Source organism: Ceratotherium simum, chromosome 38, assembly GCF_057802395.1.
Source record: "Ceratotherium simum simum isolate JZ-2026a chromosome 38, ASM5780239v1, whole genome shotgun sequence".
NCBI classification, from domain to species: domain Eukaryota; kingdom Metazoa; phylum Chordata; class Mammalia; order Perissodactyla; family Rhinocerotidae; genus Ceratotherium; species Ceratotherium simum.
Genome location: NC_141937.1, coordinates 17,203,405 through 17,223,593, shown reverse-complemented (window position 1 = coordinate 17,223,593; position 20,189 = coordinate 17,203,405). Strand labels below are relative to the sequence as shown.

The 20,189-nt window shown below is 42.1% G+C and overlaps 1 protein-coding gene across 8 annotated transcripts in view; it reads right to left on the bottom strand.

Annotated features, from left to right (window-relative positions):
- The window catches only part of LOC101397218 (UL16-binding protein 1-like), a 139,053-nt gene that overhangs the window by 105,728 nt on the left and 13,136 nt on the right, over positions 1-20,189 (bottom strand). For 2 of the 8 annotated variants that reach the window (XR_015550127.1, XR_015550124.1), the window contains 2 exons: positions 13,378-13,535; positions 4,127-8,483 (listed from right to left, as the gene is read on the bottom strand). The exons of 1 other annotated variant lie outside the window; for it this stretch is intronic. The gene's annotated coding sequence lies outside the window, so the exon portion shown is untranslated. Of the gene's footprint in view, positions 1-4,126; positions 8,484-13,377; positions 13,536-20,189 lie in introns of those variants that run through there. 5 more of the 8 variants (XR_015550122.1, XR_015550125.1, XR_015550120.1 and 2 more) reach the window with 3 other exon arrangements.

The following is a 20,189-nucleotide window of genomic DNA, read 5'->3' as shown; positions in this document are numbered from 1 at the left end:
GCTTGATTTCTCCCTCAGTTCTGGAGCTGCAATCCCTGTAGTTCTCCAAAAGTGAGAAGGGAACCTGGCTGATAAGTCTTACCCTGAAAATATGCTGGAGATGATAGTCCTGAATGGGACGAACACTAATAAAAACAGAACAATAATGAAAGTCTATTTTGATTCCTGATATCTTTTTATTTTATCTTATGTTCCTTCTTCATTTCCTCCAGTGTACCAGAGCTCTGCCATTTATAGCACTTATGGGGAGTGGGGTCAGGGGAAGGCTCCAAAAGTGGTCATTTATCTCTCAGTGAGACTATAAACCAACATGTCAAATGCTAACAAGGGGTCAAGTGAGGTGAGGCCTGCAGAGGCCCCTGGACTTGGCAATTGGGAATTCATTTATAGGGAGATTGATGGTTGATGGATGCTATTTTGTTTTTTATGTTTTGAGAGAGATCTGAATGTGTCTGCAGCTGTTGGGGGAAGGAGCCAGCAGAGAAACAGAGATTGAAAACACAGGAGAGTTAAGGAATGATGGAGAAATATACATGAGGAGATAGGGGCTGCATCAAGGTCAGGGGAGAGACTGACATTGGAAGAGGGGACACCTTCTCCTTTAGTCCTGAGGGAAAGGAAGGGAGGGTGGGTGCAAACAGGTGAGTGTTTACATTTGAGAGTAGGTAGCTAGCTACCTACTACTCCTGACAGCTTTGATTTTCTGGGCTTAAAACTGGTCCCAGCCATAGTTGGCCTCCTCTTGAAGACAGAACACCTGGAGCTGAGTACCTACTAATGGCATTTCAACCTCTGGTGTATTTGTAGAATCCCAGGTAAATCTCCGGGACAAGATTCTCAGGAACAGTCTAGAAGTGTCTGGGCACAAGTGGAGGGGATGGGGAAGGTGCATTAGGGACTGTTGGTACCAAACAAAGTTTGGATGAGTCTAGTATTCCCATAGAGAGTAGTGAAAGATAAACATCTGTGATAAACCAACGGTCTAGAACTTGATTCTAGAGGTGGCTCAGACTTTCCACACACACCACACCCCTCTGGAGGAGTCAGGAATCACTGCTGAATTTCTCCTGGCTGACAGTTTGGGGCCTTAGTAGCTACTAGAGTCTCCTAATGGCCACTCTGAGGGAAGAAGTTCTGAAAGGGCTCAGGGCCCTGAAGGTGTCAGTTCCCCCCACATCCTGCTGTACCAGCCACCTAAGTTGGGTGTTACAAAGGAATGGGACAAAAAAAAGACTTTGGTCAACCCCTACAGAAATCCCAGAAACCCAAAACCATTTCTTACAAACAGGAACCCAACACCGAGCCTGGTTCTGCTTGTTCAGGGCAGGACAACGGTTTGAGGCTGCCCTTCTACATGTAGGGACTTGTGTAAAGATGAGCCCCAGTGTTTCAGCTACAGGGAAGGGAGCTGTGGTTGAAGATCTCAGTCCCGAGTCTGGGGCTTGGGTTTAGCTGTGGTAACAATAACGCAGACACAAAATCTAGGGGAATTTTCTATTTGCCAAGTCGGATATGAGGTTCCTGAACTGTCAGATCTGATTCCTGTTTAATGCTCTGATGACAAGGAAAATGAAATCTCCCATGAAGTACTTGCTAGAACACTGAAAATTATTCCAGACTTTTCAATACTTAGTCGACATAGTTTCTTGAATGCTTTTAGTTTGGGTAATTTAAGATTTAAAATTTTCCAACCCCTTCTAAATACATCATAATAGTTTTCTCAGAAACCAGTCAAGGGGGTGAATTTGGTATTCTGTTCTTGTGACAGAGAGTGGCATTGAGAACTGTAACAACTAAAATGGGCACTGGCAAATGGGGCAAGGAGCAGTCCTGGTTTCCCTTTGTATGTCGATGGGGAGGCCAGCAGTCAGGACGGGATGTAGCTTCTTGACATCTGGATTATTTATTTTTTATTTTATTTTATTTTATTTTATTGTGAGGAAGATCAGCCCTGAGCTAACATCCGTGCTAATCCTCCTCTTTTTTTGCTGAGGAAGACCAGCTCTGAGCTAACATTTATTGCCAATCCTCCTCCTTTGTTTCTTTTTCCCTAAAGCCCCAGTAGATAGTTGTATGTCATAGTAGCACATCCCTCTAGCTGCTGCATGTGGGACGTGGCCCCAGCATGGCCGGAGAAGCGGTGCATTGGTGGGCGCCTGCGATCCGAACCTGGGCTGTCAGTAGCGGAGCGCGCGTACCCAACCGCTAAGCCACTGGGCCGGCTCATCTGGATTATTTAAGTCTATTGTGTAAAAGTTATACTTTAATACTGTCCAGATATTAGAAAGACTACTCTTGGATAGAAGGAAAGTTTTCTCAATGTTTAGATCTATAACCTAAAAATCATTTGGTTCTCATAAATCTTCTTTTAACTAATTAGTTTGTGGGATTTAGGACTACAACCTGCCTTTTTACAGGGCCATGTCAAAAGTGTTTTCTTTCTAGTTAAAAACAAACACAATTATGGAATTATGGTATTCTTCTTCATTTACTAAATATTCCCTTAATCTCCCACACTCTTACCCCATCCCTACTGTCTCCTGTTTCTGTCACTAGAGCACTTGGTGAGACAACTGGGTGCTCTAAGACCTTTACTCCTGTGGTATCATAAATCACTCAATCATAATAGCCATCAATTATTTGGCTCATTGTATGAGCCAAGCAGTGTGCTAAATGCTTCATATTAGTCGTCCCATTCATTCTCCCTGACAATTCTGTGAGGCAGGTATAGGTCATTATCTCCATCTTCCTAATGAGGACACTGAGATCCAGAGAGAAGATAACGCCCAAGGTCATAGAGCTCAGTGGTGGAGCAAGGACTTGAGCCTCGGCCTCTGATTCTGGAGCCTGTGTTCCTAACCACTGTGCCGTGAGCATTACTCTTTCCATAGAATGTTACACTTGGAAGGGACTAGAGGGATTATCTAGTCCAATCGACTTATAAAGGAGGAAGCTGAGGTCCAAAGATGTGAGGTTACCAGTTCAAGAGCCCAAAGATGAGACATGACAGAGGAGATGACAACACAGCAGTTCTTCTGATCAACAGGTCACTGCTCGTGTCATGAACTCCCGCAGCTTCGTCTATCATCCTCAACTAGAGGCTCTGTGGTCCTGTGATTGTTTTCATGGTCCTCTGCAATGAGTCTCCAAGGTACACATTTATCTGCTTCTGGGGCCGGGTGTTCCCCTCCTCCTCAATCACCTTTCACTCAAAAATATAATTTGGGCGTGGGCCCCCATGGCATAGTGGATAAGTCTGGTGTGCTCCACTTCAGTGACCTGGGATCGTGGGTTCAGATCCTGGGTGTGGGCCTATACCATTCATCAGGCCTTGCTGTGGTGGGGACCCACATACAAAGTAGAGGAAGATCGGCACAGATGTTAGCTCAGGGCTAGTCTTCCTCAAGCAAAAAACAGGAAGATGGGCAACAGAAGCCAGCTCAGAGCAAATCTTACACACACACACACACACACACACACACTATATATATATATGTATGATTTTCCTTTTTTCTGTTCTTCCCTGAGGAACTACTGTCTGCAGAAAATACATAGATCATATTTTGAAGGTGCATCAGAAACTTCAGCAAACAGAAATGAAAATACAGCATTGTTTATTTTTTTAGGATGGACTTAGAGAAAGGGCCTACAGGATTTATATCTCCAATAAACACAGGCCTATGTTTGATACTAAAACGCTAGATAACTAGTGTGACCAATTTAATCAAGCAAAATGTGTGGCTGGGACAAATGGCTGGACAGAGAGAGGGGAACAAGCACACCATATCAGAACAGCCTCCATCCCAGAGAGGGAAGCAAGACCTCAGCTAGAAGAGTCCAGGGCAGTCTCCGGGCTTCACACTAGAGAGGGCAGAACAGTCAAGACAGTGTTTCTTTAAAAGATAAACAGTGAGCATCCACCAGGCCCTTGGGCCTGCTATTTCACCTTCTCACCTCACCCTGATGGCAGGTCTCAGGAGCTCCATTTTTCTGGCTAGACTCAGAGAGGCTCAGCGCTTCCCCAGGGTCATCAAGTAGTGAGGGGGTCATAGGGCTGGGTTTAAACTCAGAAGAGTCTAACTGCCTGTTGGTGGAAACCAGCACATCTGAGTGATTGCTAGGTTGTGAATCATTTCACTATTCTGTTATTATATTTTATTATATTTAACAATAGATGAAAATGCTCATAAGTGTGAAAAATAAAAGTTTTGCAAAAATAACATTATTCTAATTTTGTTAAAGTGAATAAATGTGTGCATATATGCGTTCAAATAAAAGTAATCAGAAGAAAATGCTACAAATTGGTAATGGTGAGTTTTGCTAGACAATGTTCATTTTCTTCTTTATATTTTTCTGTATTTCCAAATATTCTACAGTAAACATGTATTACTTGATTAGGAAAAAACAGTACATATTATAAATAATAATTGGACATCTAATCTTTCGGCATCTATGACACTCCATTCCTTACATCTTCACAGTCAATGTCAAAGGTTTATTAGCAGAAAGGACAAAAACAGAGATTGCAAATACATTTCACATCAGGTGCCAACCCCCGTTACCTGGTGGGGGCAGCCTGGAGCTCTATTTTCAAAAGGATTCTGAGGCTGAGTCCTCCCTCCCCAGGAGCCAGCCCTGGGATCACTGAGCAATATCCAGCCCAGACAGGGCTGATGGAGGGCTGCATGAGTGTCAGGCTGTTTGCCATTCCTGAAACTGACTCCAATGCTGGATGGGGCCTTAAGGGTCATCTGGTGAAATCCCTTATGCACTGATGAGGAAACTGAGGACCAGAGATAGGAAGCAACGTACTCAAGGTTCTAAAGGCAGAACCAAGACTAGAACCTGGTTAAGGAGACCTGGCCTGTGGTCTCCACACTGCCTCCAGCTGATCGATTCATGCCCACGTGAGCCTCTCTACTTCAGCAATGGAGCAAGAGTTCTCCATCTTGGCCTCCAAGAACTCAGTTGTCTCCTCAACGCTTCAACCCTCCTGCCAAAGCCACCTGGGCTCCCCTGATGGTGTCTTAGGGGACTGTCTTCCATGTACTAACCTTCAATATGGAGAAAATGGAGTAAACAAATCCCAAGGGTTGGATCAAATGGTGGACTTGCCCAGTAGGTGGCAGCACCAAGAAGAAAGAGACCAAAGCAGCGTCTGAAGTGCCCTGACCCTCAACTGTCAGAAGAAAAGCCTTTCATGGAATATTTTGTGGACATGTTTGTATGGAGGCACTTAAAATCTACAAAGGAGATAAACAAGATTGGAAGGAAATATAGCAAAATATTTAAAGTTGTTTTCAATAAATGGTGGTATTTTAAGTTGTTTTTCTTTTCAATTATTTGCATCTTTTGCAATGAACAAAAAATTCTCATAAAGTTATTAAAATAGTGACAGATTATTTCAGTAAAATGTGTGCAGAGTTTGAGTACTGAAAAGACATTCATAAAGCATTCAGAAATGTGATCACCTATATTTATGTCATGTATGTCATACAGTCATGCAAATATAAATGTGTAAAAAAGACATTTAAAATGACAGAATCCTGTAATGTTTATGCAGTGTGAATGTATTTAAAAATCTTTTTAGACTTATTAGAAAAACAAAACAATTACAGATTTAGTTAAATTGGAGGCATAACACTGAATTACTAGCACATGCGACCATGTCAACATGACGTCATAGTTTCTTTACATTCACTCGCTCAGTGTGAAGAGGATTTACATGAATACGTAGGGGTTATGCTGCTTCATCTCAAAATAGCCTAAAAGTTAACTCTTAGAGCATTAGTTTCAATAACACAGATGTTAAAACTTCCTAAGTCTAACATATATACAAATAAATGTATTGGTATCTCTGGAGTATGTATACATAGATATAGGAATGTAAGAATATGTTAAGTAGATCTTCCCTACCATAAATAATCAGTGCAAATGCCAGGTGTTCTTTTTTTTTTTTCTGGTCCAAATTCTTAATTTTAACTCGCTTCTTTCTTTTTCCTTAACACTTTTCAAACACAAACTTTATTTTGAGCCATGTCTCATTATAGGCAATGAGGCTCTTTGTGGAGAATCTGCCTTGAGTCCTTACCTGGCATCACAGGATCAATCTGACTCTCTGGTCCCCAGAAGGTGGAATGATTCCTCTTCTCTGTGTTTGATAACACAGGGGGCTGGTTTGGGGCAGTGGCTTTCTGGGATTTCTCCAGTAAGGAGCCCCCACCTTGAATCTTCACTCGGTCCTGTGGTTCTAGGTTGGGCAGTTGCTGTGTGGGTCCCCATCTGCCGGTCAAGGCTCAATGATGCATGGAATAACTACTGTTAGTTGTTGGGTTTCTTTTCTGAATTTTAACTAAAACCACCAAATTTGCAGTAGATTGAAAGTCATGGATATTTGGGAATAATAATCTATCCATCTAAGACATGTCAGAGCCCCATAAAAAACTTCTCTCTTTCGTTTCCAAATTGGTAGTCTGTTCTCTCTCCTTCCAATAATTAACTTTCTAAATGTCACACATAAATTGACAAAGACAAAACTTAAAACTAGGATTTGCAATTCTTCATCCTTCCTCAAGCCAGAACTTCATGGAACGTTCTGCAGCTTCTCTTCTTCCTTGCGATGACTTTTCTGTACGTGACATTATAAGACTGGTTTACAGCTCTGACTGAGCCACACCCAAGTATGTCATACATTTTCTAAAAAATTTATCAAAACAAAATGTTAACTCACTTCAGGTTTTAAAAGAGCATATGCTATATAGCATTTTTAGAATGGTGAAGAATTTTTTGGAAAATTGAAAGCAATTTTTGAAAAATGTAAGCAATATCAAAAATTTGACATTTGCCACTGGGACTATAGACTCATGATAAATGCTCATTTAACTTCAGACATAGCTTGTTCACATAAATTTATACCTGAAACCAGGCAGAAAAACAATATTGAGCTTACCTTGTATTATGAATACACAGATATCCCTTCCATCCCCTGGCCTGAAAATGCGAGGCAGCTGACTCACAATGTTGACAGAAAGCTTCATCAGACCCGTCAGAACACTGCTCCACTCCATGTCAAGCCAGCGTGATATCAATGCAACTGCCATCATCACAAGAAGGAGTAGTGTGAGCACATGCTCAAACACCCTGTTTATAAATGAGTCTCAAGTCACAGGAGGGCAGGGAAGGTAAGACTTCCACTGGGTCGAGATTGACAGAGACTAAATAGAAATATCATATGATCCAACTATTCCACTACTGAGTATTTATCCAAACAACATGAAGTCAATAATTCAAAAAGATTTATGCACCTTTATGTTCATCGCAGCTTTATTCACAATAGCCAAGGCATGGAAGCAACCCAAGTGCCCATCAATGGATGAACGGATAAAGAAGTTGCAGTATATGTGTATATATATAATACTACTCAGCCATAAACACAAGATAAAGTCGTGCCATTTGCAACAACATGGATGGACTTGAGGGTATTACGCTAAGTAAAATAAATCAGACAGACAAAGACAAATACCACATGATTTCGCTCATATATGGAAGATAAACAAACCCATAGATAAGGAGAACAGATTAGTGGTTACTGGGGGGAAGAGGGTGGGGGCAGGCAAAACGGGTAAAGGGGCACATGTGAATGGTGACAGATAAAAACTAGACTCTTGGTGGTGAACATGATGCAGTCTACAAAGGAACTGAAATATAATAATGTACGTCTGAAATTTACACAATGTTATAAGCCAATATGACCTCAATAAAATAATTTTTAAAAGAAGAGTTTTCATTTCAAAGAATTTCAAAGAGTTTCATTATGCAACAGAATGTGAGAACCCTCATGTAAATGTAAAGCTATATTCTTAGTGTATCCAGGCATCTGTGTAAAGTGTCCATGAAAATTTTTAAATACTCCTTTTAAATTGACACGTGTTTCATACATTTTAATTTGTCTTAAACATACTCCTTAGCTGCACTCTTTGAACATACATACCACATAGACCCACCTTTAAACAAGATTCTTTCCTTGAAAAGGCAGATGATTGTCTTTCATGAAAGCCACTCAAGGAAAGACAGAGCCTGTATAGGATCCCAGAGCTCACACAGTCTATTCTCATCCCCTGGAGTGCTCCCTGCCCAATCCAGCGGGGTCACTTAGCCCAAAATATAATGGAGCCTATTTTTATTATTACATTTTTAGTAAGGACTCTTATTTAACAACAGCCAAAAATATAATGGAAGAGCCAAAGAAATGCATAGTCAGAATATAAAATGCCAATCCAATACCATCCTTCCATAAATGGCCCAGTTTCTGCTGATCTTTGGGAATGTGACGGAAGGACTTTCTTCTCACCTCCCGTGGAGAAGGCCATGGGAAGCACTGTCACCGAGACATTGTCACAGCTTCTCTGCCCAGCAGTGTCCATCACAGTGAGCTGAAAGGTGAATGCTTCTTCCTATAAGTGGGACAGCTTCAGGGTTCCTGACTGAGGCACACGACACACAAATAGGAAACATCACGTTTAGTTAGGAGATCTGAGGCACCGAGTTCAATATCATCATGAACTGGAAATCAGTGTCAGCCTTGGAGCAGTCCCAGGACCCACATTTCCACCTCTGGTCCAAGGCTGCGGGATACTAAATCCTATACTATTTTGGCAGTCTGGCCCTACTTTGCATTCACAATTTCCAATTTCATCTGAGCTGACAATATCTTTGAATGACAATCCTTCAATTGTCCTTAGCAGTGGCTGTTCCGAACTGTACCTCCTCCAAGCTCCACACCCAATATCTACTTCCTTCCTTCTCAGCAGGTGACCTCCTCTACCTCAACGAGAAAATTAGGACCAAAATTATGGTCATCACTCACCCCATCCTGGTGGTGTACCTGTTTCTGTACCCATCGTGATCTCCCTACCTCTAGCCCTAAGATGAGCTGTTCCTCTTGCACTACTCCTTGACCCCTCTCCCTCTCTGACCTTCAGAACATCGACCTATCAATCAACTTCTCTTTCACATGGCCCTTCTATTACTATACTCAAGTTTCTCTTGACTTAACAAACAAAACAATAATAAGTAAAAAGCTCGCTACACTCCAAGATCTTCTGTATCCACAATCTTATTTCCTTTCCATTTCAACTTATCTTCAAGGGGATGTCCATGCTGCACGTGCTGGTTCATCTGCTCATTTTCCATTTATTCTTTATCCCTTCCATCTGGCTTCTTTCCCTACCATTCCCCTGAACCTGTGCTGGTAAAACTCACCAACTGACCCAGCAAAGACTTATTAGTCTTGTGTTCAATTTTTCCCCCTGGTCCTCTTACTGTGTTTAACAATGTTGGCCCCTCCCATCCTCTGGAACTCCCTACTTCCCTGGCTTCTGTTTCTGTGTCCGAGTTCTCCCACCTTCCTTGCTGATCTCCCTCCCGGGCTGCACTTCTGCTCACTCCCTGAGCCCAGGGCTCCCTCTGGACCCCCTGCTCTCCTCACTCCACTTTGCAGGCGGCTTCATGACCACCACAGAGCAATAGCTTCTGAGGCCCAGTTCTGCGGAGGGATTTTGGGAGTCACTTCTGGATGCTCAGTCTAAAAACTGGTTTTTCAGCCCTCCCAGTGATACTATTAACTGCTTAGTAGCCTATTTAAAAAAAATTCTTTCTGTTTAAATGAACTAGTCTGGACAATATTCTGTACAAACAAATTCTGACCATTATACATTTTAATGCATTGAGGCATTAATGGACTTGAAAGTACAGAGAGTTGTCCTATTATAACTATCACCTTCTTGTTTGTATTTTTGAAATACCAGAATTTGGACTCCTGCACACCACCTTGGCTTGGAGGATTGGTCACTACTACATACACACACGAGCAGAATGCTTTACAATCACTTAGAGGCAATGTAATGAGATACAGTGGTTCCCACGTTCAGGCTGCTCAGTAATCACCCAGAGCTCCTGTTAAGGGATGAATTGCCAGGTAGCCTCAGAGTCTGAGTCACAGGGTCTGGAGTGGGATCCGGGAATCTACACAGAATAAGCACCCTCAGGTGATTCACTGATCACACTGGAAGAAACAGGGGTGAGGTGTTTAAGAGCACAGAGTGGCGTCAAACAGACTGGGTTTGAACACCAGTCCTACCATGTACCAGCTGTGTGACCTTGTACAAGTCACTTAACCTACTAAGCCTCAGTTTCTTCCTCTGTAAAATGGACATAAAAATAGCACCTACTTCACACAATCAAATGAGATAACCACATATAAAGACCTTAATATTGGTTGTAAATATAATATAAATTATAAATATAAAATAAAAATCTATTTTTTTAGATATAATAAAGCTAAATATAGTAAATGCTTAAATATATACACTGTCTCCCTTGGTGGATTCTCATCTCAAGCTGAATGACCTGACTTTGTTTTTATAGCCGGGAAATGAAACCTCTGTAAAGTGACTTTCATTCACTGAGACAGTGACAGAATTGAGACCTCCGGTTGTAAAGCCATCTATAAGCTGTCCCATCACTTTCCTTGCAAAAACTTTAAGCTGGAGAGCTGCAGAGAAGGCCCCCATCCTTTGTTGTTTATTTCAGAGAGATGGTAAGCAGTGTTCACTGCCACGCTGTTACGTAATCCTCAGGCCCAACTCCACGGAGAGAATATCAGACAGGGTGACGATGTGAGTTCTGAAACACCACCCTCAGGGCCAGCAGAGAGAAAGCTAAAGACAGTGAGATAACTTCCAAAGAGTCTGGAGTGGGCAACTGAGCCTCAGAAATGAGAACGTCCTGAGGTGAAAGTGGCATCAGCCTGAGAACAGGCAGAGACCAGAGACTCCAACGAGTAAGGTTTAAGACGAGACCAGAACTGTGGTTTGGGACCTTTGGGTCAGATTTAACCACTCTCCTCTTTCACATTGCACATTCAATTCATCAGGAAATCTTGTTGGCGCTCCTTTAAAAATATATCCAGAATTCGACTGCTTTTCATCCACCCACTCATCCGTCACCACCCATCAGAGCCCATCCTGTCTCTTGCCTGAGTCACCGCAGTGGTCAGGCGACCTGAACTCCGGTGGGATTGGGCCTGGCAATCCCTTCTTCTGGAAACTTTCCCTCCCACCTCTGTCCACATAGTTGTAAGGGAAGGGTCATTTATGACCTCTGCCTATGGTCACAGGGGTGCGAGGCTGAACCAAGGGGAGCCGGTGATAGTGCAAAGGGCAGGTCATAAAGCACAGATCTGCCCACGATGAGGCAGTGGGGCAGCTCTCACTCCCTCCAACTCTGGCTCAGAAGCCGGCAGACCCTGCTAGGTGGTAGCAATGCCATAGGTTACACCACTCTTTATTGCTTCTTGGGACTTAGATCGGAACACAGGGGTACGTGATAGCAGATGGCAACCTTAGTAGAATGTGTTGAGTGAGCCGTGCAGCCTTGAGTAAGGTGCTGTGAGATAGAGAGGCTCTGTCCCAGCTGGTTGGCCTGAATGCAGACAGAAGGCCTGAGACTGCTGAAGGCAGCAGCTGTGGAGTTTGCTGCCCTGGTGTACGAGAGGAGAGGGTAGACTGTAGTGTTGATCAGAGTGGGGATTTGTAAGGTGTGTGACGGGGGACCTTGAGTGTGGCCAGAGGATTGAGGTGGAGATGCGGTCAATGGAGACTTTAAGAGGCGAGAGCAAAATGAATCCAACAGTCTGTACTTTCCCAGTTACAAGTGGTCAGATGGTGGAGTTAGATCATATTCACAAGAATAGAACTCTGATTTGCCCGTCTTTCTCAATTCTGGGGGAAGGTGATTTTAGAGAGTTTCCTCAAGAGTTGGGGATTTGTCTTATAATATGCTGCCCAGAGGAGGATCGTTTTAAAAAAATAGGACCAGAGAAAGCAGTAATTAAGACAGAATTAAATTGCTTATCTTGAGATTTCTTGAATCAAAGGGAGAAATATTTTTGGACTAGGCCTTTCTCTTAGTCTTCAAATCCTCTCAAAACATATCATGTAGATAGAGACTTACCTATAAGATTAGCCATGATTAGAAAACTCTAGAAGTAGAGAACAGAGGGGAAAACTGAACTTTATTCTTCCCTCTACAACCCAGCCAAATTATACTTCTGTGTTATTGTTTTAGAATCTGTTTATAACCAGTTTTCCCCAACTCTGCCCTCATTTCCCTTCTATGCCCCCAACGCAATGCAACCAGAGAAGAATCATTTTTTAAATTGAAATTTAAAAATGCTTTTAGATATAAGCAAAGCTGCTTACTTACGAAGAGCTAGAAGCATGGAGAAGTAGCATATAAAATCAAGAGTGGGGCAAACTTAGCTCCTAACAGCATGTAGAAACACACACAGAACTAGAACTAGAAGAACCATAGGAAGAACCAAGCTTTCAGGCGTTTCCTAGGGACGCCACTCCCTCTGTCCTGTGTGGAAGCCCTTCCTGAGCACTCCTAGCCTTTCTCACTAGGGAGGTGTCGACAAGGAACTGTGCTTCGTCTTCTTGCCTCCAGCAGCACCTAAGCTCTAAGACTAGCAACTCAATGAATGGTGATGGATGAATTTTCTACCTAGATCTTGAACTAAGAAAAGAAGAAATAAAATTTTTAAAATGTAATCTGATGGTGGTTACCAAAAGGGAAGGAGGTTGGGGGAGGGGGAAAGTGGTAAAGGGGCCCATATGTACGGTGACGGATAAAACTAGATCATTGGTGGTGAACACGATGCAGTCTGTTAAGAAGCTAAAATCGGGGCTGGCCCCGTGGCGTAGCCATTAAGTGCGTGCACTCCGCTGTGGCAGCCCGGGGTTCACAGGTTCGGATCCCGGGCACGCACCAACCCACCGCTTGTCAAGCCATGCTGTGGCGGTATCCCATACAAAGTGGAGGAACATGGGCACAGATGTTAGATCAGGGCCAGTCTTCCTCAGAAAAAGAGGAGGATTGGTGACAGGGCTCAGGGCTAATCTTCCTCACACACAAAAAAAGAAGCTGAAATATAATAATGTACACCTGAAATTTACACGATGTTATAAGGCAATATGACCTCGATAAAATAATTAAAAAGCTGAAAAAAAGTAATCTGAGTCATTAAAACAAAGCATGAGTCTTTTTCATTGAAGTGTTTTTTGTATTCCGGAGAAGCCAACAAAAGAAGCAGCAAGAACAGGGTAAGCTTCAAAACAAATGGTCAGGATCCCTGTTTACTCAGTAGAAAAGTAAACTTACAGAATAAACCATTTTTTGGACAGTCACTTTTATACTTTCTCCACTTGACACCTCTTCTGCGAGCTTACAGACATTTTGGAAGCATAAGTGGAAGGACATTATGGAAGACTACTCCACTGAAACATGAGTTTTCCTTACAATGACGACATGAATTACCTTCACGTCCACTGAAGGGACACCCTGCAGCAGTGTCCACTCATACTGGACGATGGCGTGGTCATCTGTGCTGTCGCGGCCATCCAAAATCACCCCGTCTGCGCGCAGATGCAAAATCACACCCTGCCTGGCCTTGCTAAGTGGAGGTTCATCCTCTTCTGTCAAAGGAAATAAATAATTCACAAGAGAGACAATTTCCTATTTTGTTCTGATTTATTAAGAGGGGTATCTTGTTTGCTAGAATAGATGTAGACCAGCAAAGAACTGCTAAGAAAATGTACAGCAACTGGAGGTTATCTTCTTATTGGTCTTCATTGTACTCTCTTTACATAACAGACAATCAAATAGCAGCATATTATGAATATGGAATTTAGCTATAATACACGCAGAAGAGGAAGTGTGGAGGGTCAGCTATCAGCAGGATCCAGGACAAAGTTGTGGGTACCAGACAGACTACTAGGTCCTCCAATCTGGAGAAGTAGTTTTATTCTCTAGAGTGAAATTTTCACTTAAACTTAAGTTTATAAATCACTAAGTTAACTTTGGTTCTATTGGAAGAATTTATTTAAAAAAAAAAGATTTTTTGAAACAAACCTAAAAAAAATAAAATTTAATTTCTTTTTTTTTTTTTTGTGAGGAGGATCAGCCCTAAGCTAACATCTGATGCCAATCCTCCTCCTCTTTGCTGAGGAAGACTGGCTCTGGGCTAACATCCATGACCATCTTCCTCTACTTTACATGGGACACCGCCACAGCATGGCTTAGCAAGTGGTGCGTTGGTGCGCACCCGGGATCCAAACCAGCAAACCCCGGGCCGCAGCAGCGGAGCGCACGCACCTAACCGCATGTGCCACCAGGCCGGCCCAAAAACATTCATTTCTGATATAGACTTTATTTTTTTTCTTATCCTCTAGTTGTTAAAATAGGATGATATAAAGTTTTCAAGGGATCGGAAATAAATTCAGTTTGGAAACTTAAGGCAAGTTCTTGGATTCATACAAAATAAAAGCCACAGAGAAATTCTCTGGAATCTAATTTTTCATCTAGGAAAACAGAAGAGGTTCACAGTTTCTAATAACTAATTTTTATAACAGAAACTGGCACACTGAGTTTCTGAGATATCCTATGACAGCAAAACATGCATGTATTTACCTCTGATCTAGAAGGGTACTGGATAATTCAAGGCTAGCCATGTTCACTGAAATATTAATACTTAACTGACGGCTGCTTCAGTGATGACTGATGGGAAAAGCTGCACACAGACAACACTGCTAAGAGCAGAGTTGTGAATATTTTAATTGATTTAAGCTTCTTCTTAGTAAAGTTACTTAAATGAGCACATATCTTAAAAAAACAGTAATATAACTGGAAAAAGGACTCTACATGTTCTTGTAATACATCCTTTTTGGCGTCCACCGTTTCCTCCCTCCTCCAGTGCCAAAGCTCTGGTCCAGATTCTGACCTGGACTTGTTCTTCCTTAGCTGACTCTGGACAGTGCTGCTAAGGCACTGCCTTTCTTCCTCCACAGCCAAAGCTGCCTCCTGAGCAAACTTCTCAGGGCCAACCCAGATGTCCCAGTGCCTGAGGTTTGGGGCCAGCCACAATCCTATGAGTTTCTCATTAACAAAGGCAACAAAGGGTAGTCACTGCAGCTACAAAGACTCTTCTGGAATGCTAATCTGATTGGGTCATCCCCCTGCTTCAGAAAAATCCTTCAACAAGTTCCCATCACCTTCCAGATGTTGAGAGACCCACCTCTCCAGCCCAGGATCTCATCCAGCGATCCCCTCAAGGCCAGCAGCAGAGAATGCATGTGAGGGGCTCACAGCTCTTGGAGCTGCGGCTCTTCAGAATGAGAACGCTGCTGCCAGCCTCGGAGAGAGATGACTTGTTTTCTTGAGCACCTTACAAGGAATAAGCACACTTGAAATCACCAAAGAGTACACATGTCTATTGAGAAGGTGAGTCCCATTTCTACAGTCATTTAAAACAATGAGGACTAGTAACTCAGATTTCAAGAAGCCACATAAGTAACACCCTGCCTAAGAGGACATTTGTTCTGCCTTTTATCACCTCTGAGTACAGATCCATTGCCTTACGCATTTATTCTGCTTCTTCCCGGTAAGGAGAGATGTGACAGCTGCATTACTAATAGGACTTTTCATCGAGTTTTATAGAGAATTTTCCTTCGGTTGTAGAAGGTTCATTGCTTTCCACACGATGGTTTAGTACTTTATAATTCTGGAAAGCATCTTATAATTGGGCACTAATACGTTACAGTTAGCAGCTATTTTCATTAAAATTTACTTTAAAATACTATTTTTAAATAGACAAACTTAAATACACCTATATGATATAAACAGCAACGAATGCTCATAATATATTTTAAGCCCTCAAAAATTTAACCCCAAAGATTTAAGATAGAAAAATCAAGTAAGCTCTGAAATATCCCACATATTATAAAACTAATTAATCCTGCCCCTTCTGGAAGAAAAAAAATCATTGTTTTACTCATTAACTTTTTGTCAGGTGAGCTTTAAGTATGATTTATGAACACAGTGAAATTCCCACATCCTCTAAATTGATCACTTATATTTGAAATAAGAGAGACATTTCCTCTCAGTTCAAGTCCAGGCAAATTACACTGTACAATGTATTTTAAAATAAGCCAGAGCTTATCTACCCAGAAACAGGCCTTAAAAATAAACAAATGACAACAAGAAGAGGAAACAAGTGCACTTTCATTCAAAAATATTTGACTTGCTGATGAAGAACAAGATAAACATAATTCTGAAATTTCATCATAAAAATGTAATAACCCAATGTTAATTACTGTGGAAACAGATTTCTTTTTAAACTAAACACACTTGGTAAGATCTACATAGGCGAAATAAGATGCATCAATTTTGATGGAGCATATCAAGGTGGCATTTTATACACAGAAGAATAACATTGTTAACTAAATCTGAATACAGCACACTGCTCTGAATGGAGCCTTAATGACAAGGAAGAGGTTCTGGAACCTGGATATGTATCGAGTGGGCACAAATGATGCAGCTGAGGCTAAGAAATTAGAAGAGACTCCTGAAGTCAGGATACGGAAGTGGGGCCAGAATGAGGGAAAAAGCTTAGATATTACGGGTGAAAATCCACTGTGGTTTTTTTTGTACGTGATTTTCCTTATTGTGTTTTCTTAATTGCAACACTTTAGGAAAAAATTATCACAACCCCAATACGATTATCATAATTTTTTGTGTGCTGTTCTAGTCTTTCTCCACATGAGCTGATGACAATAATAATGAACAGCTGCCATTCATTGGATGATTTCCCTGGACCAGGCACCATGCTAAATGCTTTTGAGACACAGCTTCACTCCACTTGCACGAGTCTCTGAGGCAGGTGTTTTCATCTGTGTCACACTCTTGAGGAAGCCAGGGTCAGAGAGGATAACTTAGTTGCTAAGACCACACAAGTGATAAATTTGCCAGTTCAGAGTCAGCCCAGATCTTTCTAACTGAAAGACTCTCCCTTCCCACACACTTTGGGGCACCCGAAGTGTATCCAGGTACAGTAAATATAAATTTACATCCTGAATTTAACCTAAGGTATTAATATGTTCTATTTGTTGGCATTTATTCATATTCCCTAGCATTGCCCACGTTACTACATAAACTTCTCAGTTACCGTTTATTTCCTCACCTCTACTATTGGACATTTACTCTGTCCCTATTTTTCATCATTATAAATAAGGCCATAATAAACTTTTTTGCTCATACTTTTTCTTTAGCATGGATCATTTTCCTAAAGGAATATTCCAGAAGATTCAGTGACTATTTTAATGTTCTCTACTACATATTTCCTGATTGATTTTGAAAAGAGTGGTACCAATTTACACTTCCAGTGACCATACAAGATTATACTAAGTTCTCCACATGCATGCCAATACCAGAGGGAGCTTATTTTTGCCAATTTAATAAGCATAAGCTGGCATTATTTGCTTTTTTTTTGGTAGGGAAAGATTCGCCTTGAGCTAAGGTCTGTTGCCAATCTTCCTTTTTTTTCCTCCCCAAAGCCCCAGTGCATGGTTGTATATCGTAGTTAGTCCTTCTGGGTCTTCTACATGAGCCACCACCACAGCGTGTCTACTGACAGAGCAGGGGTGTGGTTCCACACCCGGAAACAGAACCCGGGCTGCCAAAGCGGACAGCGCCAAACTTTAACCTCTGGGCCATCAAGGCTGGCTCCTACTTTGTGGATTTTAAGTGCCTCCATACAAATATGTCCACAAAATAGTCCATGAAGGTCTTTTCTTTCTGACACTTGAGGTTCAGGGCACTTCAGATGCTGCTTTTGGTCTCTTCCTTGTTGGTGCTGCCACCTACTAGTCAAATCCGTCACTCCATGCAAGCCTTGGGATTTGTTTCCCTCCATTTTCTGCATAGAGAAGATTTGTATGGAGGAGGCAGCCCCCTAATCCACAGTCAGGGAAGACTAGGTGGTTCTGGCAGGAGGGATGAAGAGCTGATGGAGAGAACTGAGTTCTTGGAGGCCAGGATGGAGACGTCTTGCTTCATCGCTGCCGTAGAGAGGCTCCCGTGAGATGAATGGATGAGCTGAAGGCAGTGTGGAGAACACAGGCCAGGGCTACTTGATTAGGTTCTAGTCTTAGCTCTGCCTTCAAAAGCTTGAGTCAGTTGCTTCCTATCTCTGGACCTCAGTCTCCTCATCAGTTCATAAGAGATTTCACCAGATGACCTCTAGGCCCCGTCTAGTGCTGGAGTCTGTTTCAGGAATGACAAATAGCCTGACATTCATGCAGCCCTCCATCAGCCCTGTCTGGGCCGGATATTGCTCAGTGATCCCAGGGCTGGCTCCTGGGGAGGGAGGACTCAGCCTCAGTATCCTTTTGAAAATAACGCTCCAGGCTGCCCCACTGGGTGATGGGGGTTGGCACCCGATGTGAAATGTATTTGCAATCTCTGTTTTTGTCCTTTTTGATAATGAGCCTTGTTGCTGCCTGTGAAGTTGTAAGGAATGGAGTTCCACAGATGCAGAAAGATTGCATGTCCAGTTATTACTTATAATGTGTATTATTTTTCCTAATTATTAAGTTAATGTGTATTTACTGTAGAACATCTGGAAATGCAGAATAATATAAAGAAGAAAATGAAAATAATCTTGCAAAACTCACCATTAACAATTTATTGCGTTTTCTTCTAGTTATTTTACTTGTACACATACATGCACACATTTATTCTCTTTTAACAAAATTAGGAAAATCTTATTTTTGCAAAACTTTTATTTTTTACAATAATGAGCATTTTCTTGTGTAATTAAATTTCCATCAAAAAACACAATTTTTGAAAGTCCAGGGTGAAAAGAGTGGGAAGAGAAAATAGTACATTGAACATGTTAGAAAGGCCCTCAGAGCACGTGGTATCTGTTTAGACAGCAGCTGTCCCCTCCCTCACCCTCTGTTGTCCCTAAAACACCGGACTAGAACCCCCAGCCTCCAAGTTCAAGTGAGTTGAAATTATGTTCTACCCAGCATAACATAAATAGACTGAAAATGCATGATTATTCATGCCCTATGCCTGAGTGTTACAAGGATCATCAGTTAGTACAGTAACTGTGGAGACAAGTGGAATTTTCTGCTCCTCCTCCCCACAGACATGCTGTGAGGATAAATAAGACAACTCAGTGAAGATATGCTAAAGAGATGCTAAGATTAAGACTAACAATGTAGTACAGAGAGTCATGAGGTGCAATTTTTCACCTATTGCAGTGACAAAGGTGAAAAAGTACAATAATCAATGTGTATAAGGATGTAGAGAAACAAGTCTCATGTGCTTTTTGTGGGATTAAAATTAGTACAATCTTCCAGAGGGCAGTTTCTGAAGCCTTAAAACTGTGTGTGCCATGACCCAATTATCCTACTCTTGGGAATTTATCCCAAGAATGTTACTAAGGATGGAATTAAGGGTGTGCACAGATATTTGGTTACACCAGTGAGTGCGCCCTCCGTGCACTCAAGCCCTCGGTGGGGAGAGCACAGGGCCACATGGTGCCGGTGTTCTCTCCAATGCAGCAGCACAATGCCGGGTTGTTGCTGGATGTGGCTGCAGCTGTAGGGCCTGTTCTCTGTGTGGTCCAAGTCTGACATTAACAAGGCTGTCCTCTTGTATCTAACCCAGCTAAAGGAAAGAAATCTGGATTCCAGCACTGCAGAGTGCTAGAGAAGTGGTGTCCTATCCACATTCACATTGAATCCCTGTTTTGGAAACTTGAGAATTCACGTCCAGCCCAGCAGGTCAGCACACTCTTTAAGGGTCTGGATTGAAGCATGGCCTTGGGAGAATGCAGGATTTCTGTATGGAGAGTGGGGTTCTGTCTGTGCTTTCTCAGATTCCCCTGAAAAATATGTCAAAGCCTGGCTGGTTAGCGTCTCTCTGGTGGTAACTAGAGTGAGCCACTGTGACCTTCGTGTTATTATGGAAGGTATTTTATTCAGAGAGGACAGCCTTGTAAAGCCTGTTTAAAAGGATTTTTTCACATGCCCTGTATTGCATCTTTTCATTATGTTGGGCTGCCTCTTTCCTTATTGAGAAACCATTTCAAAACTATAAAACAACATTTCTGGGAAGGTCGTTAGAATGTGTGGAAGCCTGATCAGCAGCTCAGATGAGTAGCCTGTTATGCTCCAACATGGTGGCAGGAATCAACCAGGTTCTCAAATGGATGGAAGATCCAGTTAAGGGAAATTCACTTATCACGAATGAAGATCATCTGATGGTTATTTGCATGATATTAT